The following is an 11,638-nucleotide window of genomic DNA, read 5'->3' as shown; positions in this document are numbered from 1 at the left end:
TGCCGCATCAATGCCAACTCACAAGGACACTACGTGTGCAGAGCACAGCTCCCTAGGGTTTCCAACGTCTGTGACATTTTCGAAGTAGACTCCCAGGCCTCGTCACCCCTGGGTGGGCTTGAACCACCAACCTTTTGGTTAGTAATTGAACACTGTTTGCTCCACTCAGAGGCTTTATGACATCATAAGAAACAGCTACAAATTTAAGTTAAAAAAAAATCACATACTGCGTTTACTATTTCATATATAGAGTTTGGGAGCCCTGGCGGAGCAATGGTTGAGTCCTCGGCTGCTAATCAAAAGCTCGTTGGTTTGAACCCAGCCAGCAGCACTGTGGAATAAAGACCTGGTGACGTGCTCCCATGAAGATTACAGCCAAGAAAACCCTATGGGCAGTTTTACTCTGTCGCATGGGGTTGCTTTGAGTTGAAAATGGCCTCAGCACCTAACAACAACATTGAGTTTCTGAAGGTGGTTTCATTTTAGGGGCAAGTGGGGGATGGAGGGAGTTGCTTGGCAACTTTCCCTGGCGGCAATGCCCCTGGCTCTTCTGGGGTTTCCAAGACAATAAAGTGCAGTGTTTGGCTCTGTTTGGGACAGTTGTCAGCACAGAACTACCCCAGGTCCATTTGTGCCATGTCAAAAACACCTTTTATAAGCCTTGGAGGTGTGTGCTTGGCAGGTGTGTTAACACACCAAGTCCCTGGGTACAAAAGAAGAGAAAAACTCAGGGACAAGGAACATCACCAATTCCTGCTCTCCATGTCCCACCTGTATTGTCTCAAACCTTTCTTTCAACGCGATTTTATTTTTGGCACCCACTTTGTTGAGTGATAATTCACATGCCATACAATTTACCCATTTGAAGTGTGCTTTTCAGTGCTTTTTAGTATAGTCAGAGTAGTTCAGCCATCACCACGATCAATTTCAGCATATTTTCATCACCCCCAAAAGAAACTCCATACCTCTTTAACCTTTAGTTATCACCCCACGTCTCCCAGCTTCCAACAGTAAGCAAACACTAATCTTTTTTCTGGGAGTCCTGCTTAAGCCCTTAGCTGCTAAACAAAAAGTTGGAGGTTCCAACCGCACAGCAACTCTGAGGAATAAAGACCTGGTGACCTGCTCCCATAAAGATTACAGCCTGGGAACCCCCCTGGGGCACTTCTGCTGTGTAACACTTGGGGTCAGAATTGACTCCACAGCACCCAGCAATAACAAACTACTTTCTGTCTCTATAAATTTGCCTGTTCTGGACATTTCACATGCATGGATACAGACCATGTGTGGTATTCTGGGATTGCCTTCCTTCAGTTAATACTATGTTTTCAAGGTTCTTCTACGTTGTGTATGTTTCAGTACTGTGATCTTTTCATGGCCAGGTAATACTCTGTTGTATGGCTAGACCACATTTTGTTTATCCATTTATCCACCGATAGACATCTGTGTGGTTTCCCCTTCAAGGATGTATTCTATTTAGTAGAAATTACTCTTTGTTGACTTTGAAGCCCTGGTGGCACAGTGGCTAAGCGCTCAGCTGCTAACCAAAAGGTCTGTGGTTCAAAACCATCAGTGGCTCCATGAGAGAAAGATGTGACAGCCTGCTTCCTTAAAGATTTGCAGCCTTGGAAACCCCATGGGATCAGTATGAGTCAGAATTGACTCCATGACTGTGGGTTTGTTTGTTTGTTTGCTTGTTTGTTTGATTTGGACTGACTTGAATCAAGGAGTTCCAGAATGGTTCAAAAGTTTGGGGCTGCTATCCATAAGGTTGGAGGTCGAGTCTACCCAGGGGCACCTCGGAAGAAACGCCTGGTGATTTACTTCCAAAAAATCCGCCATTGAAAACCCTACGGAGCATCGTTCTACTCACACACAGGGGTGCCATGAGTTGGAATGGGCCCAACAGTAACTGGTTTGGATTTTTGTCTGGTTTTAGTGCCATGGCTTTCAGCAGTCCCCAGGCCAAGCAACCCAGAGGGGCTTGGTGGGTGGAAGGCTTTCATGCAACAGAGTGAATTAAGGTCAGGTTCCCATCCATCGTGCCATCACAGTGGTTAGCGTCCTCTCACTAAAGGAAGTCGCCATCAGAGCTGTGGCGAGTTCTCTGGACATGGGGACTGGTTAACACCAAACCAGATCGTGGGGGTCAGAACTTGGGGAATGTCATACCCAGGAACCAGCATCTGGGTGAAGCAAGATGTTACAGAAGGGGAAATTCAACAAAATATGCTCTTACAGCTTCACAGATATTGACAAGAGTGAAGGTGGGGGGGTGGTTTTGAAAATTACGATGTGATTGACAATGTAGAGAGATTACGGTTGGTGGGTCAGTGGCTCTGCGCTTGGTTGCTAAGCAAACATTTGACGGTCTGAACCCACCAGCTGCTCCATGGAAGAAAGATGTGGCAGTCTGCTTCCGTAAAGATGACAGCCTTGGAAACCCTATGGAGCAGTTGTACTCTGTCCTGTAGAGTCACTGTGAGTCAGAATTTACTCCCTGGTGATGGGTCTGGTTTGGTCTTTCATATCTCAAGGAAATAAAAGTTAATCCATTAAGTTCCTGAGCCTCACGGATAGAGGTATTAATGGTGATTCTAGCAAAATAACTCTCGGAAAAGCAACTTATCAATGAAGATGACAGTTGTATTTGTGCAAGTAGTTAAGTGTTTGGCTGTTCACCAAAAGGTTAATAGTTTGAATCCACCCAGTGCCATCAAGGGGGAAAAGATCTGGTGATCTCCTCTTGTAAAGATTATAGCCTATGAAACCCCATGGGGCAGTTCTCCTCCTTCGTATTTATATTTCCTGTAAGTCGGGACCAACTTGATGCCGCCTAACAACAGCAGAAGTGATTTTTTTTTTCTTTCAAAGTCCTTGATTGTTGAGCCTGCCAGTTCTCACCAATATTTTCTATGGACCAACTTCTATTTTAAATCCCATCATTTACCTGAGCCTGCCAGTTCTTACCAAGAGTTTCCATGGACAAATTTCTATTTTAAATCCCATCATCTGCCTCCATCTTTCTGCTAGAAATTACACTTTTCATTTTACACCTGATGAATCAGAATTTGTCCTCATTTATTTTACCTCATTCCTTTTTGTGAACATATCCCCCTTTTTTTTGCAGCTTTTAGAATATCATTTGACGCTTTTATCACTGTGTGCCTAACTGCATATGAACATTCAAATGTAATCCTACATAAATGCCTGTTACCTGTTTTTCTCGTTAATACAGCACTTTTAAATTGATGGATCTAACCTAAGAATCCAGGTGTTATTCCACAATGTTAATGTCATCATTCAAACTACTTCTTAAGCTCCTTTGGTAGAAATTGTTTCGAAAAGATAATATACAACCTACAAAAAATAATGAGTCTTATAGCCTTAAAATGTCTAGATTTTAACAAAGACAGTATTTCCCACTTTGCTAATATATGTCACGCCTATCAACTGTATGGAGTCCCTTGGTGGTACAAACGATTAACAAGCTCAGCTGCAACCCAGGAGGTTGGCCTCTACCCTGAGGTTCCTTGGAAGAAAGGCCTGGCGACCTACTTCTGAAAAATCAGCCATTGAACACCCTAGGGAGCACAGCTGTGCTCTGACACACGTGGGGGCGCCATGATTGTGGCTGTCTGAGTTAGACCAGAACTCACGGGCTCTGTCTGGTATTGCAACTCACTTCCTATTCTGTCTCACTGTGATGCCCACCTCATTCACAGGAGTTGGCTCTGCATAAATTTAGTTATTTCCTGGGCTGAAAGCCACTGTCAGAGGTTTAAAAACTACATCACATCGAGATAGGAAAAAAAAAATGAGTTGTTGTCTCTCAAAGAAATTTCAATGATATTAAAACGAGGAGACCAAATGGGATAAGCAAAACACAGGGGATAGTTGACGGCTGGATGGGGAAATGTTGCTACAGGAAGTACTAACTCACTTTTACTTGTATTTTCCTTCTTTAGTGTCAGGCCTGTTTCACTTCTTTCTCAAATGCCCATTAAAAAAAAAATTCAAACCTAGAGAAAAATAGAATAATACCATGAACACCTGTATACCCTTCATGGAGATTCACTAATTATTAATATTTTACCTTTTTTTGGTCTCCTTCATTAGTTTGTTGAACCATAGTGCCTTGTATGCTGCTGTGATGCTGGAAGCAATCCCATGGGCCTTTCAAATACCAGCAGGGTCACCCATGGTGGACAGGTTTCAGTGCAGCTGCTGGACTAAGACTAGGGAGAAAGACCCGGCGATTTACTTCTGAAAGGCAGCCAGTGAAAACCCTGTGGATCCCAACAGCACACTGTCCTATACAGTACTGGATGATGAGCTCCTTGGGCTGGAAGCCGATCAGAATACACAGTGGTCACAGCAATGGACTCAAGCTGACCAACAATCATGAAGATGGTGCAGGACTGGGCAGTGTGCATAGGGTTGTCGTGAGTCAGAGCTGACTAGTCAGCAAGTAACAACACGGAGGTTACTTGTGTTCCTTCTCTCTCCCCATGCACAAACACACACACACACGATGTTGTTGTGAGTGCTGTCCAGATCCTCTGACTCATAGCAATCCCCTGTGACTTAGGAGAACTGCCGCATAAGGTGTCCTAGGCTGTAGTCTTTACAGCAGCAGATTGCCAGGTCTTTCTCCCGCAGAGCCTCTTGTTTGGGTTCTGACTGCTAATCTTTCACTTAGCAGTCAAGGCCTTAACTATTGCACTACCAGAGCACATATATCATATATACATATATATTTCGTTGTTGTTCCTGTTAGGTGCTGTAGAGTTGATTCCAACTCAAAGGGACACTCTGTAGAACAATGAAACACCTTCTTGTCCTGTGCCATCCTCACAATTGTCATTATGCTTGAGCCCGTTGTTGCAGCCACTGTGTCAATCCATCTCATTGAGGGGCTCCCTCTTTTTTGCTGTCCCTCTTCTTTACCAAGCATGATGTCCTTCTCCAGCGTCTGGTCCTTCCTGATAACATGTCCAAAGTAGTTGGGACAAAGTCGCACCATGCTCTCTTCTAAGGAGCGTTGTGGCTATGCTATCCAAGACATGTGTGTGTATATATATATATATGTGTGTGTGTGTGTGTGTATCTATGTCTATGTCTATGTCTATGTCTATGTCTATGTCTATGTCTATGTCTTGTGTCTGTGTCTGTGTCTGTGTCTATGTCTATATGTCTATGTCTACATGTCTATGTCTACATGTCTATGTCTATATGTCTATGTCTATATGTCTATGTCTTTATCCATTTTATCTGTATCTATATCATCTATATCTATATTTATCTATCTATCTCTCTAATCTATATACCTACATACATACACATATATACAGTGGTGTAGGAAAACCTGGTAGTGTAGAGGTTAACAGCTACGGTTGCTAATCAAAAGGTTGGCAGTTCAAATCCACCAGGCACTCCTTGGGAATCCTACCAAGCAGTTCTGCTCTATCCTATAGGCTCGCTAGGAGTCAGAACAGAATCAATGGCAATGGGTTTTATACATACTTCTGAATCATTTAAAAGAAATGCACCAAGACGTGTTAAATACTAAATCCTTCAGGGTGCGTCTCCTCGTAACAAAGACATTCTCCTACATAAACGTAGTAAAATTATCACAGTCATGTCTAAGATATTTAAAAGTTGACACAATATTGTCCTTTGATGTACCATCCCATGTTAAAAATTTAACGTTGTGTCAAAATTGCCCTTTATAATTGTTTATATAAACTCAGGCTCCATTAATGATTCTGCCCATCTTTTGGTTGTCCCATCTTTTTATTCTCTTTTAATCTGGACCTGTGCCTCTGCCTTTTGGGTTTGTTTGTTTCACAGATTTGACAAGTGTAAAGAGTTCATGCTGGCTATTGCATAGAGTTTCCTTCACCCTGAATTTGTTTAATGGCTTTCTCTTGAGTAGATTCCATTTAAGCTTTTTTGGAAATGATACTACATAGATGATTTTGAGCACATCATTTCAGAAGTCAGATAATGTTAATTTCTGCCTTTGCTAATTCATTCTTTTTATAACCCACCCAAAGCAAACCCGTTGCCGCAGAACGGATTCTGACTCAACAGGTATGTATATATTCAGAGAGCTCTGGTGGCACGATGGTTAAGTGCTCCACTGCTAAGTGACAGGTTGGTGGTTTGAACCCATCCTGTGGCTCTGCTGGAGAAAGATCTGGGGATCTGCTCCTGTAAAGATCACAGCCTAGAAAACCCTACAGGGCAGTTCTTCTCTGTCACATGGGATCACCCTGAGTCAACATGGACTAGACCGCGCCTAACAATAACAACACATATATATTCACCATACAAAAAGGGATACTGGAAAAAGTGGGCTCCAATAAAAACACTTGTTCTTTTTTCCTTTTTTTTACTGTACTTTTTTTTTAGATGAGTGTTTATAGAACAAACTAGCTTCTCATTAAACACTTAGTACACGTATTGTTTTGTGACATTGTTTCCCGACCCCATGACATGTCAACACTCTCCCATTTTCCACCTTGGGTTGCCTATTGCCAGCTTTCCTGTCCCCTCCTACCTTCTAGTCCTTGCCCCAGGGCTGGTGTGCCCCTTTAGTCTTGTCTTGTTTTATGCGCCTGTCCGTTCTTTGGCTGAAGGGTGAACCTCAGGAGTGATTTCATTACTGAGCTGAATGGGTGTCTGCGGGCCATACTCTATGGGTTTCTCCAGTCTCTGTCAGGCCAGTAAATCTGGTCTTTTTATTTCTGCTAGAATTTTGTTTTAGAGCTGATGGAGCAGTGGTTAAGCATTTGGCTGCCAACCAAAAAGTTGGTAGTTTGAATCCACCAGCTCCTCCTTGTAACCACTATGGGGCAGTTCTACTCTAACCTATAGCATTACTCTGAGTTGGGATCAACTCAAGGGAATGGGTTTTTTTTTTTTTTTTTTTTTGGTATAGTATACCCCTTTACTTTTTCTGTGTTATTTGATTTTTCCAGTGGCATTCTGGTAGTGGGATTTTTCATTCTTTGTTGGAGGTCACATTCATTTTAAAATTAAATAACCAAAGAAGTTCTTAGTACATTTGTTTTAAATGAAGAACACTATTTGTTAAGTCACAAGATCAGAATTACCTTTTGATATTTAACCCATGGGTCTTCATCTATATCAACTATAAAAAATAAACAGTTGCCACGGCGTCAACTCTAAGCCTTGTGTGTCTGGGTAGAACTGTGCTCCATAGGGTTTTCAGTGGCTGATTTTTTCACAAGTAGATCTCCAGGCCTTTCTTCCAAGGCATCTGTGGGTGGACTCGAAATTCCAACCTTTAGGCTAGCAGCCAAGCATGTTAACTGTTTGCACCACCCAGGGACTCCCTTATATACCCAAAAAACGAAGCCTGTTGCCATCAAGTCAATTCTGCCTCATATACCAGGTTATTATTGGCTGTACTTATCCAGCTTTGAATCTTTCCTGGGACCAAAACCCATCTTTGGCTGTGGGGAAAATGCATTCTTTTGGTGCTTATAAGCCTTATGCTTCCCACAATTAGTTTGTCCCCACTTTGGACTTGTTTTCAATGCATTTTAATAGGAATTTTTCATCATTTTAGTCTTCATGTTTGTGTTCCTAAGAATTTTTCATCAAGTAAGATAAAAATTCCTCCATTATCTGAAATGAAACTTTTTCAATTGCTGATTCAAAGATTTCAAACTTTCAGAACAGAACTTTTTTATTCCTATACCATTAGTAGTGAATGCTTTCACACAAAAAATAAAATTTTCTATTAACTGAAAGTTACCCTCTAAAACCAAAACCTGCTGCCATTGAGTGGATTCTGACTCACAGCGACCCTATAGGACAGAGTAAAACTACCCCATAGGGTTTCCAAGGAGCAGCTGTTGGATTCGAACTGCTGACCCTTTGGTTAGTAGGCATAGCTCTTAAGCACTACACCACCAGGGTTTCCTTTAGAGGGTTCTTTGTTTTTGGCCATGGAGTCAACTCCAAGAAGAACTGTGTTGCATAGAGTTTTTAAATGGCTGGATATTGGAAGTATTTTGCGAGGCCTTTCTTCCAAGGTACCTCTCTCTGGGCAGACTGGAACCTCAAATTTTTGATTAGCAGCCAAGCGCGTTACCCATGTATACCACCCTGGGACTCCTTAAAGTTCTTAAGGAAACGTTTAGCTGTGTTTTTGATAGTTACTCCCAATATTATCTTTATCTAAAACCCAATTTGCTATACTCTTAACATTCATATCCCTGTGTGCCTCTAACCTAACCTCTGATTACACTCAACACAGATCTTGCATCCAGCCACTCTGACCGGTTTCCAGAACCTTCCATATGCTTTGTGTTTTCCCACCCCACTATTTAATGCTCACGTTCCTAATACCCCACTCTTCATCTGTTACAAGGAATCATCTCAGTATTGATGTCTCCCTATCTTTCACTGAGTGCCAGTTCAAATAGCGACACCTCCACAGCCCACCTGTTGTGGACTGAATCGTGTCCCCCCAAAATGTGTGTCAACTTGGCTGGGCCATGATTCCAAGTGTTGTGTCATTGTCCACCATTTTGCGATCTAAAGTGATTTTCCTCTCTGTTGTAAATCCTACCTCTGTGATGTTAATGAGGTGGAATAGGCAACAGTTACGATACTGAGGCAGGACTCAATCTCCAAGATTGGATTGTGTCTCGAGCCAATCTCTTTTGAGACATAAAAGGAGAAACAAGCAGAGAGACGTGAGGCCCTCATATCACCGAGAAGGCAAATCCCAGGAGAAAAGCATGTCCTCTGGACCTGGGGGTTCTTGCGTGGAGAAGCTCCTAGTCCAGGGGAAGACTGATGACAAGGACCTTCCTCCAGAGGCAAGAAGAGAAAGCCTTGCCCTGGAGTTGGCACCATGAATTTGGACTTCTGGCCTACTAGAGTGTGAGAAAATAAATTTCTCTTTGTTAAAGCATCCACTTGGGGTGTTTCTGTTACAGCACCATTAGATGACTAAGACACCACCCAGCTGGCAGCCCGTCTCTTGTGCTTGGTATTTGTGTGTGTGTGTATGTGTGTGTGTGCAGTGTACATGTCCACCATATATGTGTGCACACACACACACACGCTCACACACGCACACACACATATTTTCCTGTGTACCTTGAAGGCGTGTGGTATAGTGCAAGGCACGTGGATTCTGGAGTTAGGCAAGCCTAACCCACATCACAACTCTGTTACCATTTGGTAACTATGGCCTTCACCCCTTTTGCTGTCTCCTCTCTCTAACAGTGGGTCTCTATAACCGACCTTAAGGGGGCAGTGGTGGGTCAGCGGTAGACTCCTCACCTTCCAGGCAAGAGACCGGGGGTCCATTCCCAGCCAAGGCACCTCATGTGCACCCACAACCCGTCTGTCAGCGGAAGCTTGTATACTGCTGTGATGCTGAACAGGCTTCAGTGGAACTTCCAGACTAAGACTGACTAGTAAGAAATGCCTGGCAATCTATTCTGAAAATCAGCCATTGAGAACCTTGTAGATCACAACAGTCTGATCTCCACCTGTCTTAGTTATCTAGTGCTCCTATAACAGAAATGCCACAAGGGGGTGGCTTTAACAAAGAGAAATTTATTTCTTCACAGTAATATAGGCTTAAAGTCCAATTTCTCGGTGTCAGCTCCAGGGGAAAGCTTTCTCTCTCTGTGGGCCTTCTCATCACTCTTCCCCCAGACTACGAGCTTCTTGGTGCAGGGACCCAGGGTCCAAAGGATCCAGCACTGCTCCCAGCACTGCTTTCTTGGTGGTATGTGGTCCCCCTGTCTGTCTGCTCACTTCTCTCTTTTATATCTCAAGAGTTTGCCTCAAGACACAATCTGATGTTGTAGTTTGAGTCCTGCCTCACTAACACAACTACCACCCATCCTCCCTCATTAACATCATAGATGCAGGACTTACAACACATAGGAAAATCACACAATGCTGGGAATCATGGCCCAGCCCAACTGATACACACATTTTTGTGGGGACATAATTTAATCATGACACCAACCAAGCATTGGGATGGCACAGGATCAGGTAGTGTTTCTTTCCATTGTGCACTGGGTCACCATGAGTCTAGGCTAACTCCACAGCACCTAACAATAGTTCTCATGACTCATATAGAAACTATAGGGAGGGGTAGAGCTGCCTCATGAGGTTTCCTAGGCTGTACTCATGACGGAAGCAGACTGCCATATCTTTCTCTTACAGAGCAGCAGGTGGCTCCGAACCGCTGACCTTTTCCTTTAGCAGCCAAGCACTTAACGATTGTGCAACAGAGCTTCTTAACAACATTACCTTCCTAATATGGCTGCTGTCGAATAAATAATACGTGTAAGGGAAGTCTCAGTGCACAAAGCATGGGCCATCCCAGTTCTTCCTCTTTCTGGGGATAAGCTGCACCCTCCCTGTGTTTTGCACAGTGCTATATAGACAGAAGGAGCTCAATTATATGTTGTTGTTGCACTCATTGATTTTAAAATTATGCCTTATCAACTTTCAAATTGCATGAAATGAAATATCAGTCTCATCTCCTTTGTCGATGGTGAGACCCAGGTTTAGAGCAGAACACATTACACTGTTTACGCCATCTTGTCTTTTCTTTTTTAAATAGTTTATTTTACTTTTGCTGTTGAGAATATACACAGAAGAACTTCCACCGATTCACCAGTTTCTGCACATACCATTCAGTGACATCGATGACATTCTTTGAGTGGTGCAGCCATTCTCACCCTCCTTTTCTGAGTTGTTCTCACCCCACTAACAGAAACTTACTGCCCCCTAAGCTTCCTGTCCAACCTTCTAGTTGCTGTGGTCAATGTGACCCCATATTAAAAACAAAAAACTCTGTTGCTGTTGGGTTGATTCCAACTCGTAGCCACGCTATAGGACAGAGTAGAACTGCCCCACAGGGTTTCCAAGGAACAGCTGGTGGGTTCAAACTGCTGACCTTTTGGCCAGCAGCTGAGTACTTAACCTCCATGCTACCAGGGCTCCATCTAGACAGTTCTTAAAAGAGCATAATGCTCAAGGCAGACAGTCTTTACTAGTTAACTATTGTTTGTTTGCTTTTTTAAATACAGTTTTTTTGTTGTTAATGAGAATATACACAGAAAAACATAGACCAATTCAACGGTTTCTACAAGCACATATTCAGTGACATTTTTTACATTCTTCAAGTTGTGCAGCCACTCTCACCCTCCTCTCCTGAGTTGTTCCTCCCCCATTAACACAAACTCACTGCCCCCTAAGCTTCCTATCTCATCTTTCAACAGTTGCTCTTGTCAGTTTGATCTCATATAGAGAGCTCTTTAAAAGAGCACAATGCTCAAGGCAGACATTCTTTACTAGTTAAGCTATTCTTAGTTTAAAGAAGATTTCAGGGGATATTTTTGTTTAAGATTTAAACATGATCTCTGGCCAATTTATTCTGGGGTTCTTAAAATAACTTTTGACATTTCCTTTAACACTACTTTAATACATTTCAAGCCCAAAATGTGTCATCTCTCCTTTTCCATAACCAGCCCTGGAATTGCTCATTCATTCTTAGCATGCTTGAGATCACTCTGAGTCCCATCTCCTGCCTGGCTACCTCCCCTCCCCGTTTCTCCTTAAGGCG

Source organism: Loxodonta africana, chromosome Y, assembly GCF_030014295.1.
Source record: "Loxodonta africana isolate mLoxAfr1 chromosome Y, mLoxAfr1.hap2, whole genome shotgun sequence".
Taxonomy (NCBI): domain Eukaryota; kingdom Metazoa; phylum Chordata; class Mammalia; order Proboscidea; family Elephantidae; genus Loxodonta; species Loxodonta africana.
This window is presented reverse-complemented; position numbering follows the sequence as displayed.